At 43.5% G+C, this 12329-nt stretch overlaps 1 long non-coding RNA gene across 1 annotated transcript; it reads right to left on the bottom strand.

The window, feature by feature from the left end:
* Positions 1 to 228: 228 nt before the first annotated feature.
* LOC309369393 lies at positions 229 to 6332 on the bottom strand. The gene is made up of 3 exons (XR_014168086.1): positions 5863 to 6332; positions 4124 to 4261; positions 229 to 1139 (listed from the first exon to the last, which is right to left on the bottom strand). It is a non-coding gene; the product is annotated as an uncharacterized lncRNA (long non-coding RNA).
* Between the last annotated feature and the right edge of the window lie 5997 nt (positions 6333 to 12329).

Below are 12329 nucleotides of genomic sequence, written 5' to 3'. Positions count from 1 at the left end.
CAAATCTCCTTCTGTGGCCAGCGCGGCCAGTCTTTCTGGGCTGAAAAGAGCACTCTCAAACTGCAGCCTGTATTTAGTATTTAGTATTATTTAGTATTTAGTATATAGTATTTAGTATTGTATTTAGTATTGTATTTAGTATTTAGTATTTAGTATTTAGTATTTAGTATTTAGTATTTAGTATTTAGTATTTAGTATTTAGTATTTAGTATTTAGTATTTAGTATTTAGTATTTAGTAAAGTATGCCTTTTTCTCTGCACCAGTTAGTTTTGCACAAATAATTTTGTGTTGCGTTTTTTAAAGAAAAAACAGCAACACAAGAAATCTCTCTTGATTTCCCATGATCCTCCATGCTGAGACATTACAAATCAAAAATAAAGGATTTCCACGCATAGCTGGCTTCCGTTCTCGATTCCCCTTCAAGCTGCCTGCGCCGGTATATGAATTAAATGACCCTGGAGCCAGACAGGCTGAGGAGATCTGTTATTCTTAACTGCCATTTGCAACGGCTCCGAAAGCTCTTTTTTCCTTCCCAAAAAAGGGAAGTGTGCAAGAGCACAGAGGGATTCCAACTGTTTCAAGCAGCCGTTTGCTGCTGCTACTGCTGCTCTTGTTGCTCTCATTATTTGCAAAGGAGATTGACAGCTCTGGCAATAACAATAACCTTTAGCTTTGCATTTACGACAAGACACTAATGATCTTCGCCAAGGGTTTAAAGGAGAGCCCACTGCAGCTGGGAGAGGTCATCCTTCGTTATTGGCTCTTATTTTATCCGTTATGCATTTATTTTAGTCGAGACGGCTGTGGCGGGCATGCCAAATGGAACATGGGCATAGAAGAACAGGGAAGATTTCTGCATAGGCCTACAGAGAGAACTTTGGCCTTGTGGCAAAGTCATTTTGAGTTCCCTTCTCTGCTCCATTCTACAATTCTGGGGTGAGGAACCAGTGGCCCTCTGGCTACCATTGGACTACAATTCCAGCATGGCCAATGGTCAGGGGTGATGGGAGTTTAATGTCAACATTTGGAGGGTCACAGGTTTCTCTCTCTCTCTCTTTCTTTCTTTCTTTCTTTCTTTCTTTCTTTCTTTCTTCATTATATACTGTAAGTATCTTTGCCAGAAACCATTGAAGAAGACCTTAAATCAAAATGCATTTGTGTTAGTTTTCATTTTAGGGTTTTCGTCATTTCATTTTAAGAACACCAGAAGAGCCTTCTGGATCAGGCCAGCAGCCCATCTGGACAACATCCTTGTGGCGTTTGCCCTCCTAGGTGTGTGACATCATACTGGGTTCATATGGAAAGGTTAACTTATTGTAAAATGACTAACCAATGGGAACCCAAAGGGCAGAGTTAACTGGGTATAAGGTTTAAGCACAGAGGTTTTTTGGAGGAGTTAGAGTTAGGGTGGTTGAGAAGACAGTCTGGAGTTAGAAGAGACAGAGAAGATAAATCTCTGGGTGGGGCTAGTCTGGTGTGGGAGAGTGAGAGAATATGTTAAGAGAAGTCAGTCAAACAGTTGAGATAATCAGTCAAAAGGTATTAGGAAGGTATAGGCCGGTAAAGAAACTAAAGTTAAGGTACTGACAGGAATATTATCAGAGAAACCATAAACTTGCTAATGTTTGTAAAATAAACTTGGGGGGTTTTTTGGTTCACCTTTAACAACTGTCTGGACTCAGTGTTTTACCAGAGAGTAACGGGCTGGTGGCAGCAGGGAAGCGAGGACAGTGGTGGCACAGGGTCAAAAGACCGTTAAACGTCCGGGGACTCTGTGTGATCACCACAATCCTGTTCTCACAGTGGCCAACCAGATGCCTGAGGGAAACCCAAAAACAGGATTTGAGCGCATCCTGTGGCTTTTAGCAACTGGTACTCAGAAGCACTACTGATTCCAACTAAGGAAGCAGAGCATATTCCTCATGGCTAGGATTTTGTGTGATTTGGACACCCACATCTCAGCTTGCCTGCATTCATCTTAACAACAATCAAAAATAGTTCAACATTCTAAAAACATTCATTATAAAATTAATTAAAATCAAATTAATGGCAACCATCAAGCAAAATTCTGTGCAGGTTGCCAGAGGAGGGGGTCAGGCTGCGCCCTGACCAAAGGCCTGGTGGAACAGCTCTGTCTTGCAGGCCCTGCGGAAAGATGTCAGGTCCCGCAGGGCCCTAGTCTCTTGTGACAGAGCGTTCCACCAGATTGGAGCCGTGGCCGAGAAAGCCCTGGCTCTAGTTGAGGCCAGCCTAACCTCTCTGTGGCCTGGGATCTTTAGGATGTTTTTATTTGCAGACCGTAAATTTCTCTGTGGGGCATACCAGGAGAGGCGGTCCCGTAGGTACGAGGGTCCTAGGCCGTATAGGGCTTTAAAGGTTAAAACCAGCACCTTAAACCTGATCCTGTACTCCACCGGGAGCCAGTGCAGCTTGTATAGTACTGGATGAATATGATCTCGTAGCGAAGACCCCATAAGGAGTCTTGCCGCGGCATTCTGCACCCGCTGGAGTTTCTGGGTCAGTCTCAAGGGCAGCCCCACGTAGAGCGAGTTACAATAATCCAGTCTGGAGATGACCGTCGCATGGATCACAGTGGCTAGGTCAGGGCGAGAGAGATAAGGAGCCAACTGCTTAGCTTGGCGGAGATGAAAAAATGCCGCCTTTGTTATAGCTGTAATCTGCGCCTCCATAGAGAGGGAGGTATCGAAGATTACACCCAAACTCTTAACGGACGATGCTGGCACTAATTGCACCCCCGCAAGAGATGGGAGCTGCCCCCTCAATCCCATATCGCTCCGTCCCAGCCAGAGGACCTCTGTCTTCGAAGGATTTAACTTCAACCGGCTCCCACGTAACCATCCAGCCACAGCTTCCAGTGTATCTGGGGCCGAGTCAGGATGGCCGTCCATCAACAGATAGAGTTGGGTGTCATCGGCATACTGATGGCAACCCAGCCCAAAACTCCGGACAAGCTGGGCGAGGGGGCGCATAAAGATGTTAAAAAGCATCGGGGAGAGAATCGCACCCTGAGGCACTCCATACACCAAGGAGTGGCACGATGACAATTCCCCCCCAAGCGCCACCCTCTGTCCCCGACCAGAGAGAAACGAGCGCAGCCATTGAAGGACTGTGCCCTGGATCCCCAAGGCGGCAAGGCGGCGGTCCAGGAGTTCATGATCGACCATGTCGAAGGCTGCTGACAGGTCTAGAAGAATCAGCAGCCCCAACCCGCCTCGATCCAGCTGCCTGCGGAGATCATCTGTTAGGGCGACCAGAGCCGTCTCGGTCCCATGACCAGCGCGGAAGCCGGACTGGAATGGATCGAGAGCCGATGTTTCATCCAGAAACCTACCAAGCTGTTCAGCAACCGCTCTCTCAATCACCTTGCCCAGGAATGGAAGATTTGAAACCGGGCGGTAATTGGATAGATCTAAAGGATCTAATGATGTTTTCTTTAAGAGCGGACGCACCACTGCCTCCTTCAGTTCCCCTGGGAATATCCCGGTGCCAAGGGACAAATTGATGATATCACCCAGGGGGGCCCGCACCTCGTCTGGACACGCTCTAATCAGCCAAGACGGGCACGGGTCAAGAGGACAGGTGGTGGGCTTTCCAGCTTGGAGGAGTCTGTCCACATCGGCTGGGGATATCCGGTCAAAGTGGTCCAATACTGGACCCGAGGACAGTCGAGGGGCCTCCAGTTCCTTTATTGTATCCAAATTGGCAGGGAGGTCATGGCGGAGCAACAGGACCTTCTCTGCAAAAAAGCTCGCAAATGCCTCACAGCTGTGCGTCATGGCGGAAATGCCTCACAGCTGTGCGTCATGGCGGAGCAACAGGACCTTCTCCGCAAAAAAGCTCGCAAATGCCTTACAGCTATGAGTCATAACATAACTAAAACATCAACACAAAATGAAATCCAAAAGCTATACTTACAGAAGTGCAGGTGCTGGCAAGAACTGTCATGAGATAAGTAGGTACCTTGAAACCAGTGCTTTTTTTTTCTTTTTAAAAAACAAATAGGGGTACTCTCATTTTGACTCAAGAAAATCACCTTTTTCTACTTCTAATTGGGGGAAATAAATACAGTAAATGGACAAAAGTACAAAGAACATGCATTACCTCATATTACACAGCTGACAGCTCACAGTAACTTCCACATTGGCATGAGGTTGTGTGCACTAACATCTTCCCGATTCCTCTGTTTGCTGTTGGCGTCTGTTGCCAGATGTTGTCCTTTCAAAAACCATACACTGAAGGCTTAAACAAACACAAAGGAGGACGTACCAATTTTATAAACATTAAGTTGGCTACAGTGTTTAAATGCATTCCACCCTACTTCACACATTAAACGCTCACTTCCAACTGAGACTCAGGAAACACTGGGAAAGGAAATGAAGCCGCCATCGGAGGTGGTAACAACGAAACTGACCAATCACCGTGCTAGAGAAGAAACTAAAAATTTTCAAATTTTTTTTAGTTTCATTTAGTTTAGTTTAGTTTTAGTTTTTTAGTTTCATTTCTTTAGATTCACAAAATGTTTAGGGGTATGCGTACCCCTGCGTCCCCCCCCAGAAAAAGGACTGCTTAGAACAACCTATCAAAGTTGCCCACCTGGATTGCGACTGTTGCCCTTCTGTTTGGAAAATGCGGCTTTTTCAGGCAGCCATTTTGAACATCTATGTCATTTCTCCCATTGTACTTCTTCCTGTTCCTTAATTTCCTCGGCCTCCCCTTTCATTCTGTTCAAGAGTTCTGAGAGGTATTCTAATATTAATAAAAGCCGAGCACAGGCAAAGTTGCCCAAGCAAGATTATTCACACAGAACAATGTGTCAGTAATGTGGGTGTACACGGACTGTAAATTCAGCCTGCGACGCGCAGGAAAATAGATTGCGGTGTCAACTTAATCAATGGTTCATCCCAATACTTCTCCAGCAGTTGGCCCTTATTACAATCACGGGACTGGCCTACCACGGTGGGGGAAAAAATCAATCAGCTGCATTTTCTAAGCCCTGAGAATAACAGCAGAAACGTAGTAAGAAATACCAGTAGCAAATAACCATATTACTCCACCAAATAGCAGAGGTGAAGTATGTTTTTCCACACAGCAAAAATGCCCAGAAATCCTTTCAGGACATTATTGCAGATGTTTCAGGCAGACGAAAAGAGTGCAGCGGTCGTTGTATGCCCAACATCATTAAACACTCACACCCGTGAATCTGACATTTGTTATCGTCAAAGCAAGTGGGGCCTGCAACAAGACATTGCAGCGTGGAATGCACTGTCTTTCAGGGGTCTGGCCGGCTGGGTCCTTTTTCATGCTTCTGCATTCCATTCGTCCTCCGTTAGCCTTTTTGTTCTCTACCCACAAAAGTCAGTCATCCTTTCAACAGCCAGATCAAGAGCATTTCAGGGTTCTGAAGGGGGGGGGAGCCACAAACAAATAAATAAATATAACAGCCACTATTCTGCCAGCAGCAGATTTCCTATTTTGGTTCCTTCTGCCTCTGAGGCTGCCGTTCTGCGTCTTTGGGATCAAGCCCTGCTGGTTTCAGTGGCGCTGACTTCTAAGTAAACACACAGACGAGGATGGGCAAGCCTGTTGTCTCTCATTCCACAATATGTATTTCACCCTCTAATAGCTCTGCAGGCTGTTTAGCTTGATTGTTGCTCCTGCTGCCAGCAGTGCCACATTCCATCTATTAACCACATTCTGTGCAAGGAATTCCACTTAAACTCTGTGAAGCTCTTGCACCGTGTCTGAAGTGCATATCCCTGCTGCTCCCGTATTTGACGAGAGCTAATAATAACCCAGGTAGCGTTTATCTTTTCTGCTCCCCTTATGAAAATGTTGTTTACCTTAACGAGGTCCCTCTCTTCAGCTCTCGGTTTCCAAAGGCTTTGCTGTTGGGATTCCTTTGCTCCCCTCTCCATCCTTCCTGAAGAACCAAAGTCTCTCTTTCTATGTGTGTGTCTTCTTCTTTTTTTATCCTACTGGTTGCCTTCTGTTCTGTGCTTTCCATTTTTAGCACGCCATTTGTCAAGCGGAACCGTGCACAAGATTTCAAGCTTGGCCTCTGTGCATCCCCTTGCTTCGGCAGAGCAGGGCAGCGCCTTCCAAGTCACACGCAAGACGCCGCTTTCTGGTGTTAGACGATGGAGAATATGTATCTGTGCTGAACGATCTGAGAGGTTTATCTGCCAGTCCTTTGCCAGATGGCTTATGACAATCCACACGCTGTTCCTTTCTCTCGAGGATCTTTGAAATCAGAAGTCGCCAAGATGCATGAAATCTTGTTCAATCAGAGCTTTGAGGTTGGGTTACAAACCTAAGAGCTCTGCTGGATCAGACCAAAGACCTATGTATTAACAACAACAACAACAACAATTTTATTATTTATATGCCACCCCTCTGACTAGGATGCCCCAGCCACTCTGCGCAACTCCCAACAAAATATTAAAAGTGCAATAAAGCATCAGCCATTAAAAACTTCCCAGGTGTCTTCTAAAAATCAGTTAGCTGTTTGTCATCTGATGGGAGGGCGTTCCACAGGGTGGGCACCGCTACTATGGCCAAACCAGCTACCTATGGGAAACCAAAAGGCCTTTGTAACTGTTGTTGATTATCATTGTTGACAACACACACAACGTAACAGGCTGTTTTTGACTATGTAACTTCTATTTCAAACACAATTCAACATATAATGTCTCACAATGTGTAATTCCATAGACCAACACATCATGCAGACAGAACATATCCTGAGAAATTAAAGTCCAATGGATGGTCAGGAGATAAAGTCCATTCAGTTCCTAAATTGGCATATTGGCAATAACCACAATATGGTATGCTTACCATATTGTGGTTATTGCCAATATGCCAATATTTAATTTCTCAGGATGTGTTCTGTTTGCATGATGTGTTGGTCTATGGAATTACACATTGTGAGATACACATTGTGAGATATTATGTGTTGAATTGTGTTTGAAATAGAAGTTACATAGTCAAAAACAGCCTGTTATGTTGTGTGTGTTGTTACTAGGATTATATTTGCGTAACCTAAGGTTTAGGGGTGTTTTGATTATCATTATTGAAGCAATCCAAACCCAACACACACACACCTGACAAGAAAGAATAACTATTCTTGAATCTGGCAAAGTGGGTTCTAGTTCCTGAAGGCTATTGCCACAATCTGTTCGTTTTTATTTTTTAAGGTGCCACAAAACTTGTTTTCATAGAATCACAGAACTGTAGATTTGGAAGGGACCCCAGGAACCCAGTGCAGGAACCACTGCTAAAAATTCCATTTTATGAGTTTCTGTCTGGCTGCTCAGAGGAAACCTATGTTGAACACCTTCTTGCTGACAAAGACCCAGATGTCACCAGGGCTGTCAATAAATTCTGTTTTATGGCAATGAGGACAAGACAGGCCATGTGACAGCGATGGTCGGTGAATGAATACTGATTTTAGACTCTGCTACTTTAGCTGATAAATAAGTATACAGTGGTACCTCGGGTAACATACGCTTCAGGTTACAGACACTTCAGGTTACAGACTCTGCTAACCCAGAAATAGGGACACAGGTGGCGCTGTGGGTTAAAGCCTCAGCGCCTAGGACTTGCTGATCGAAAGGTCGGCGGTTCGAATCCCTGCTGCGGGGTGCGCTCCCGCTGCTCGGTCCCAGCGCCTGCCAACCTAGCAGTTCGAAAGCACCTCCGGGTGCAAGTAGATAAATAGGGACCGCTTACCAGCGGGAAGGTAAACGGCGTTTCCGTGTGCAGCTCTGGCTCACTGGCCATGTGACCCGGAAGTGTCTCCGGACAGCGCTGGCCCCTGGCCTCTTAAGTGAGATGGGCGCACAACCCCAGAGTCTGTCAAGACTGGCCCGTACAGGCAGGGGTACCTTTACCTTTACCTAACCCAGAAATAGTACCTTGGGTTAAGAACTTTGCTTCAGGATGAGAACAGAAATCGTACAGTGGCAGTGGGAAGCCCCATTAGCTAAAGTGGTACCTCAAGTTAAGAACAGTTTCAGGTTAAGAACGGACCTCCGGAACGAATTAAGTACTTAACCCGAGGTACCACTGTATAGGAAATTATCAATTTTGTCTATTGCTTCTGCCCCTTGGTGCAGATGTAGGCCTTTTTTTCAGCTGGAGCTCTCCAGAACTCAGTTCTGGCATCTCTCAGGTGGGCGCCCTTGCCATTATAAGAGAACAAGGGAGATGTTCAGGTTGAGTTCCAACACTTCTTTTTCTAGAAAAATAACACTGTTAAATGTATGGTACTAATGTTGCCCGGAACTTTCTGCAAGCTTATACCCACTTACCAGCTAGTGAAATCTCATTGAACTCAGTGGGCTTATTTTTTAGTAGACATGTATACATCTCTATTCAAGACGTAAGTCAGGAGGTGAGGCTTCAGTGCTGATATCCCCTCTGGCTAGCAGGAGGAGAATAAATTATACAAAGTAAACAAACATGGAATTGAACTTACTTTACATGATTTATTCAGCTGCTCTTGGCTCCGAGTTTGGGTTTGTTTATTTGTTTATTTATTTATTTTAGTAATAAATCACTGCCCATAAAAAAAAGGATTGTGACACTCTGGGGCACAATGTTTTGGAAAATAAACAGGGGATGATGAAATTATTATTATTATTATTATTATTATTATTATTATTATTATTATTTCTATATCTCTTTATTTTTTTAAGAAAAAAAACCTCAAAGCAGTTTACAGCATCAAATAAATCAATCCTGAATAAAACAGTACTGAAAAGAAAGTCAAATATAAAGCACACATTCAAAGCAAATTAATTAACAGGAAGCTAAATATTTATCTTTAAAGTTTTCAAAAGAAAAAAAGTACAAAGGAGGTCAGCTACAGAATGCATACTTAACACAGCAAAGCTACCCCAAACATTTCTTTTTTCAAAAGATAACATCACTAAAGGATGTATAAAATGCACATTTGAAATAGCATAACTAGCAAGAGAATAAAAGATCATCTTAAGCATAGGACATATCTGCTGCTGTTGCTGGCAGTCTTGTCAATGGGGGTTCGTGGCGAGAGGCGGCTGTAGAAGCTCAGGCTGAATGACCTGGGTCTGCACTATCAGACAGCCAAGGTAGAACACAACATGCCCCCAGACGAAACACAGTACTGTTGTACCTTGGTTCTCGAACGCCTTGGTACTCATACCTTTTGGCTCCCAAACGCCACAAACCCAGAAGTGAGTGTTCCAGTTTGCAAAAGTTCTTTGGAACTTCCAAGTTCGCTTCTGCGGCTTCCAGTTGAGTGCAGGAAGTTCCTGAAAGCAATCAGTCTCGAACCTCTGGAACAGAATATGTTCTGGAACTTCTGGAACAGGTTACGTTCGAGAACAGATTACTTCTGGAACAGATTATGTTCGAGAACCAAGGTACGACTGTACGTGCCCTAACTATGGCCAAAAGACTAGTATTGATGAACTGGAAGAACAAAAATATGGTCCCCTTTAATCAATGGATTGGAGGCATGACAGCACTTGCAACATATGAACGGATTGCTTATAGATGCAGACTTTGTTTGGATAAATATATTGATATTTGGAACGAGTTTATACAGAATATAGTAGGTTATTAATAATCATATACAGTGATACCTCGGTTTACGAACTTAATCCATTCCAGAAGTTTGTTCTTAAACCGAACCTGTTCTTAAACCGAGGTGCGCTTTCCCTAATGAGGCCTCCAGCCGATGGTGCCCTTCCACTATTCAGTTTCCGTTCTTAGACCGAGGTAAAGTTTGCAAACTGGGACACTACTTCTGGTTTTGTGGAGTTCGTAAACCGAATTGTTCGTAAACAGGGCTGTTCTTAAACTGAGGTACCACTGTATGTATTAGCATATATAAGAATCCTACATATAGTAGCATATATTACACTTCCTCCTTCATCATTTTCACATTATTTTGTATAACTGAAAAATCTTTCAGTAATAGTAATTATAATAAAAACGAAAATAGAGGTCAGCGCCAGAGTTCCAAGTGGGTTTCTAAGGGGGAAAAACAATTTTCAATTTAGTCTGAAATCCCGTTGGCAGACAGTTCCAACGAGCTCCACCTGGAAAAGAGTAAACATGTTTGGATCTGGTTGCAAAGGACTCTGCATAGCTTTAATATGGAAATCTTCTGCTGATGGTTAATTCCACACTGAATCCAGCTGAAAACGTTTTGATCCTCAGTCCGCATGCATTCTGCCAGTGCAAACAAAGCCTAGTATTTGTGAGTCATATTGGGGCATGCTCTAGACCAGGAATGGGGTGATGCTGCTGGTCTCCAACTCCCATCAGCCCAAATCATCATTGCAAAGCATCAGAGATACTGGGAGATACAGTCTAGAAACATTGAATATCCACAGGTTCCCTGTCTCTGCTGTAGACACATGAACCAAGGTGTTGTTCTGGACACTAATGCTAATTTCATGGCAAAAGTATCTAACCTTTTCACTCAAAGGCAGCATTCTGCGGCTGCTCGCTGTATGTAGAATAATAATAATAATAATAATAATAATAATAATAATAATTTATTTATCTGGCTGAGTTTCCCCAGCCACTCTGGGTGGCTCCCAATCAAGTGTTAAAAACAATGCAGCATTAAATATTAAAAACTTCCCTAATCAGGGCTGACTTCAGATGTCTTTTAAAGATAGGATAGCTGTATGCTACTACAGCAGCAAGAATTCTTCTGGCAAAGTATTGGAAGATGCAAGAACTACCTACTCTGGAAGAATGGCAGACAAAGGTGACAGACTTCATGGGACTAGCAGAGATGACCGGCAAAATCCGAGACCAGGGGGAAAAGACAGTGGAAGAAGACTGGAAGAAATTTAAAACATATCTTAAAAACTGTTGTAAAATTGAGGAGTGTTAAGATGTCAAGGGGTAAGAAGTAGAGAATTACAGCTGTAACTAATAAGTTTAAGGAAATTTAATGAAAGGGAACTAATAGATAAATTGACTAAAGGGTTGCTAAAGAATTGTGGAATAAGGATGCAGCGAAAGGGAGGTATGGGGAAGTCAGTATATGTTTAATGTTGTGTATGTTTTTGTTTTGTGTTGTGTTTGTTTTTTATTATGTGTTTGAAAAATGAATAAATTTTTTTTTTTTTAAAAAAAATAAAGATAGGATAGCTGCTTATTTCCTTCACATCTGAAGGGAGGGTGTTCCACAGGGCGGGCGTCACTACCGAGAAGGACCTCTGTCTGGTTCCCTGTAACCTCACTTCTTGCAATGAGGGAACCGCCATAAGGCCCTCGGCGCTGGATCTCAGTGTCTGGAATAGAATCATAGAATCACAGAATTGTAGAACTGGGGATCATCTCATCCAACCCCCTGCAACCAGGAATATGCAGCTGTACCATACGGGGATGGAACTTGCAAGCTTGCCATTATCAGCGCCACGCTCTAACCGACTGAGCTATCCAGGCTGACATTTTGAAGAAGAAAAATGACAGTATATAAATCAAATAACCAATAATATCCACCCTTGGTCAACCCTCCAGGAACCACACACCCGTGGTGAGTGTGACCATGCCACACGATCTCTCACACACTCCTATTCTTTGCTAAGGGTGCTGGGAACTGTAGCCACCTTAGGGGTAAAGAACCATTCCCAGAATTCTTTGCAGCATGTCATGTGCTTTAAGTGTTCTTGAAAGGCATGGTGTATACCATGGATGCAACCATGGATCAGAAATGGGGGGGTCCCCCTATCCTTATCCAGATGAACCATGAGTCTAAATGCAATCCTTACATTGAAACACCCCAAAGGTAACCATCCTAAGGAACAGTCCTTGGGTTCATGCTACATAAATTGTCCCGTTCTCGGCTGTGAAGAAAGCTTTTATGGCTCTGGTATCATAATTTATCAGGTACGACGGACCTTAATTTAATTAATGAGGTTTAAAAGACATGGCTGATTCAAAAACAAATGTACAGTTTTAATGGAACTGTTTTTAATAATTGCATTTTCCTATCCTGTAATGAATGCTACCCACGCGAGCCTAAGCACAGTAGCAGTGTTAAACAAGTAATACATTATTCATAACAACGCAAAATGATTTTTAAAAACCCAATTTTTCTTTTTTCATGTTTAAGTTGCCAGCCTTAGCTCTTTTTGTCCCTGATAGTAACAGCGTCTTATCAAGCACCTACTCTTTAGGATACAGTGTCCACCCAGACGATGTTTATTGTTTGGCCTCGACCAGCTCTGAGGCTGCTGCTGAGAGACTCAAAATTCGCTCAGGGCAGACCCGATACATTAAGATGCTTAGGAGAAAACCT

This window comes from Podarcis melisellensis (genome assembly GCF_964234715.1).
Source record: "Podarcis melisellensis genome assembly, chromosome: 4".
In the NCBI taxonomy this organism is placed as follows: Eukaryota; Metazoa; Chordata; class Lepidosauria; order Squamata; family Lacertidae; genus Podarcis; species Podarcis melisellensis.
The sequence above is the reverse complement of the archived record's forward strand: the minus strand, read 5'-3'. Positions and strand labels throughout refer to the sequence as shown.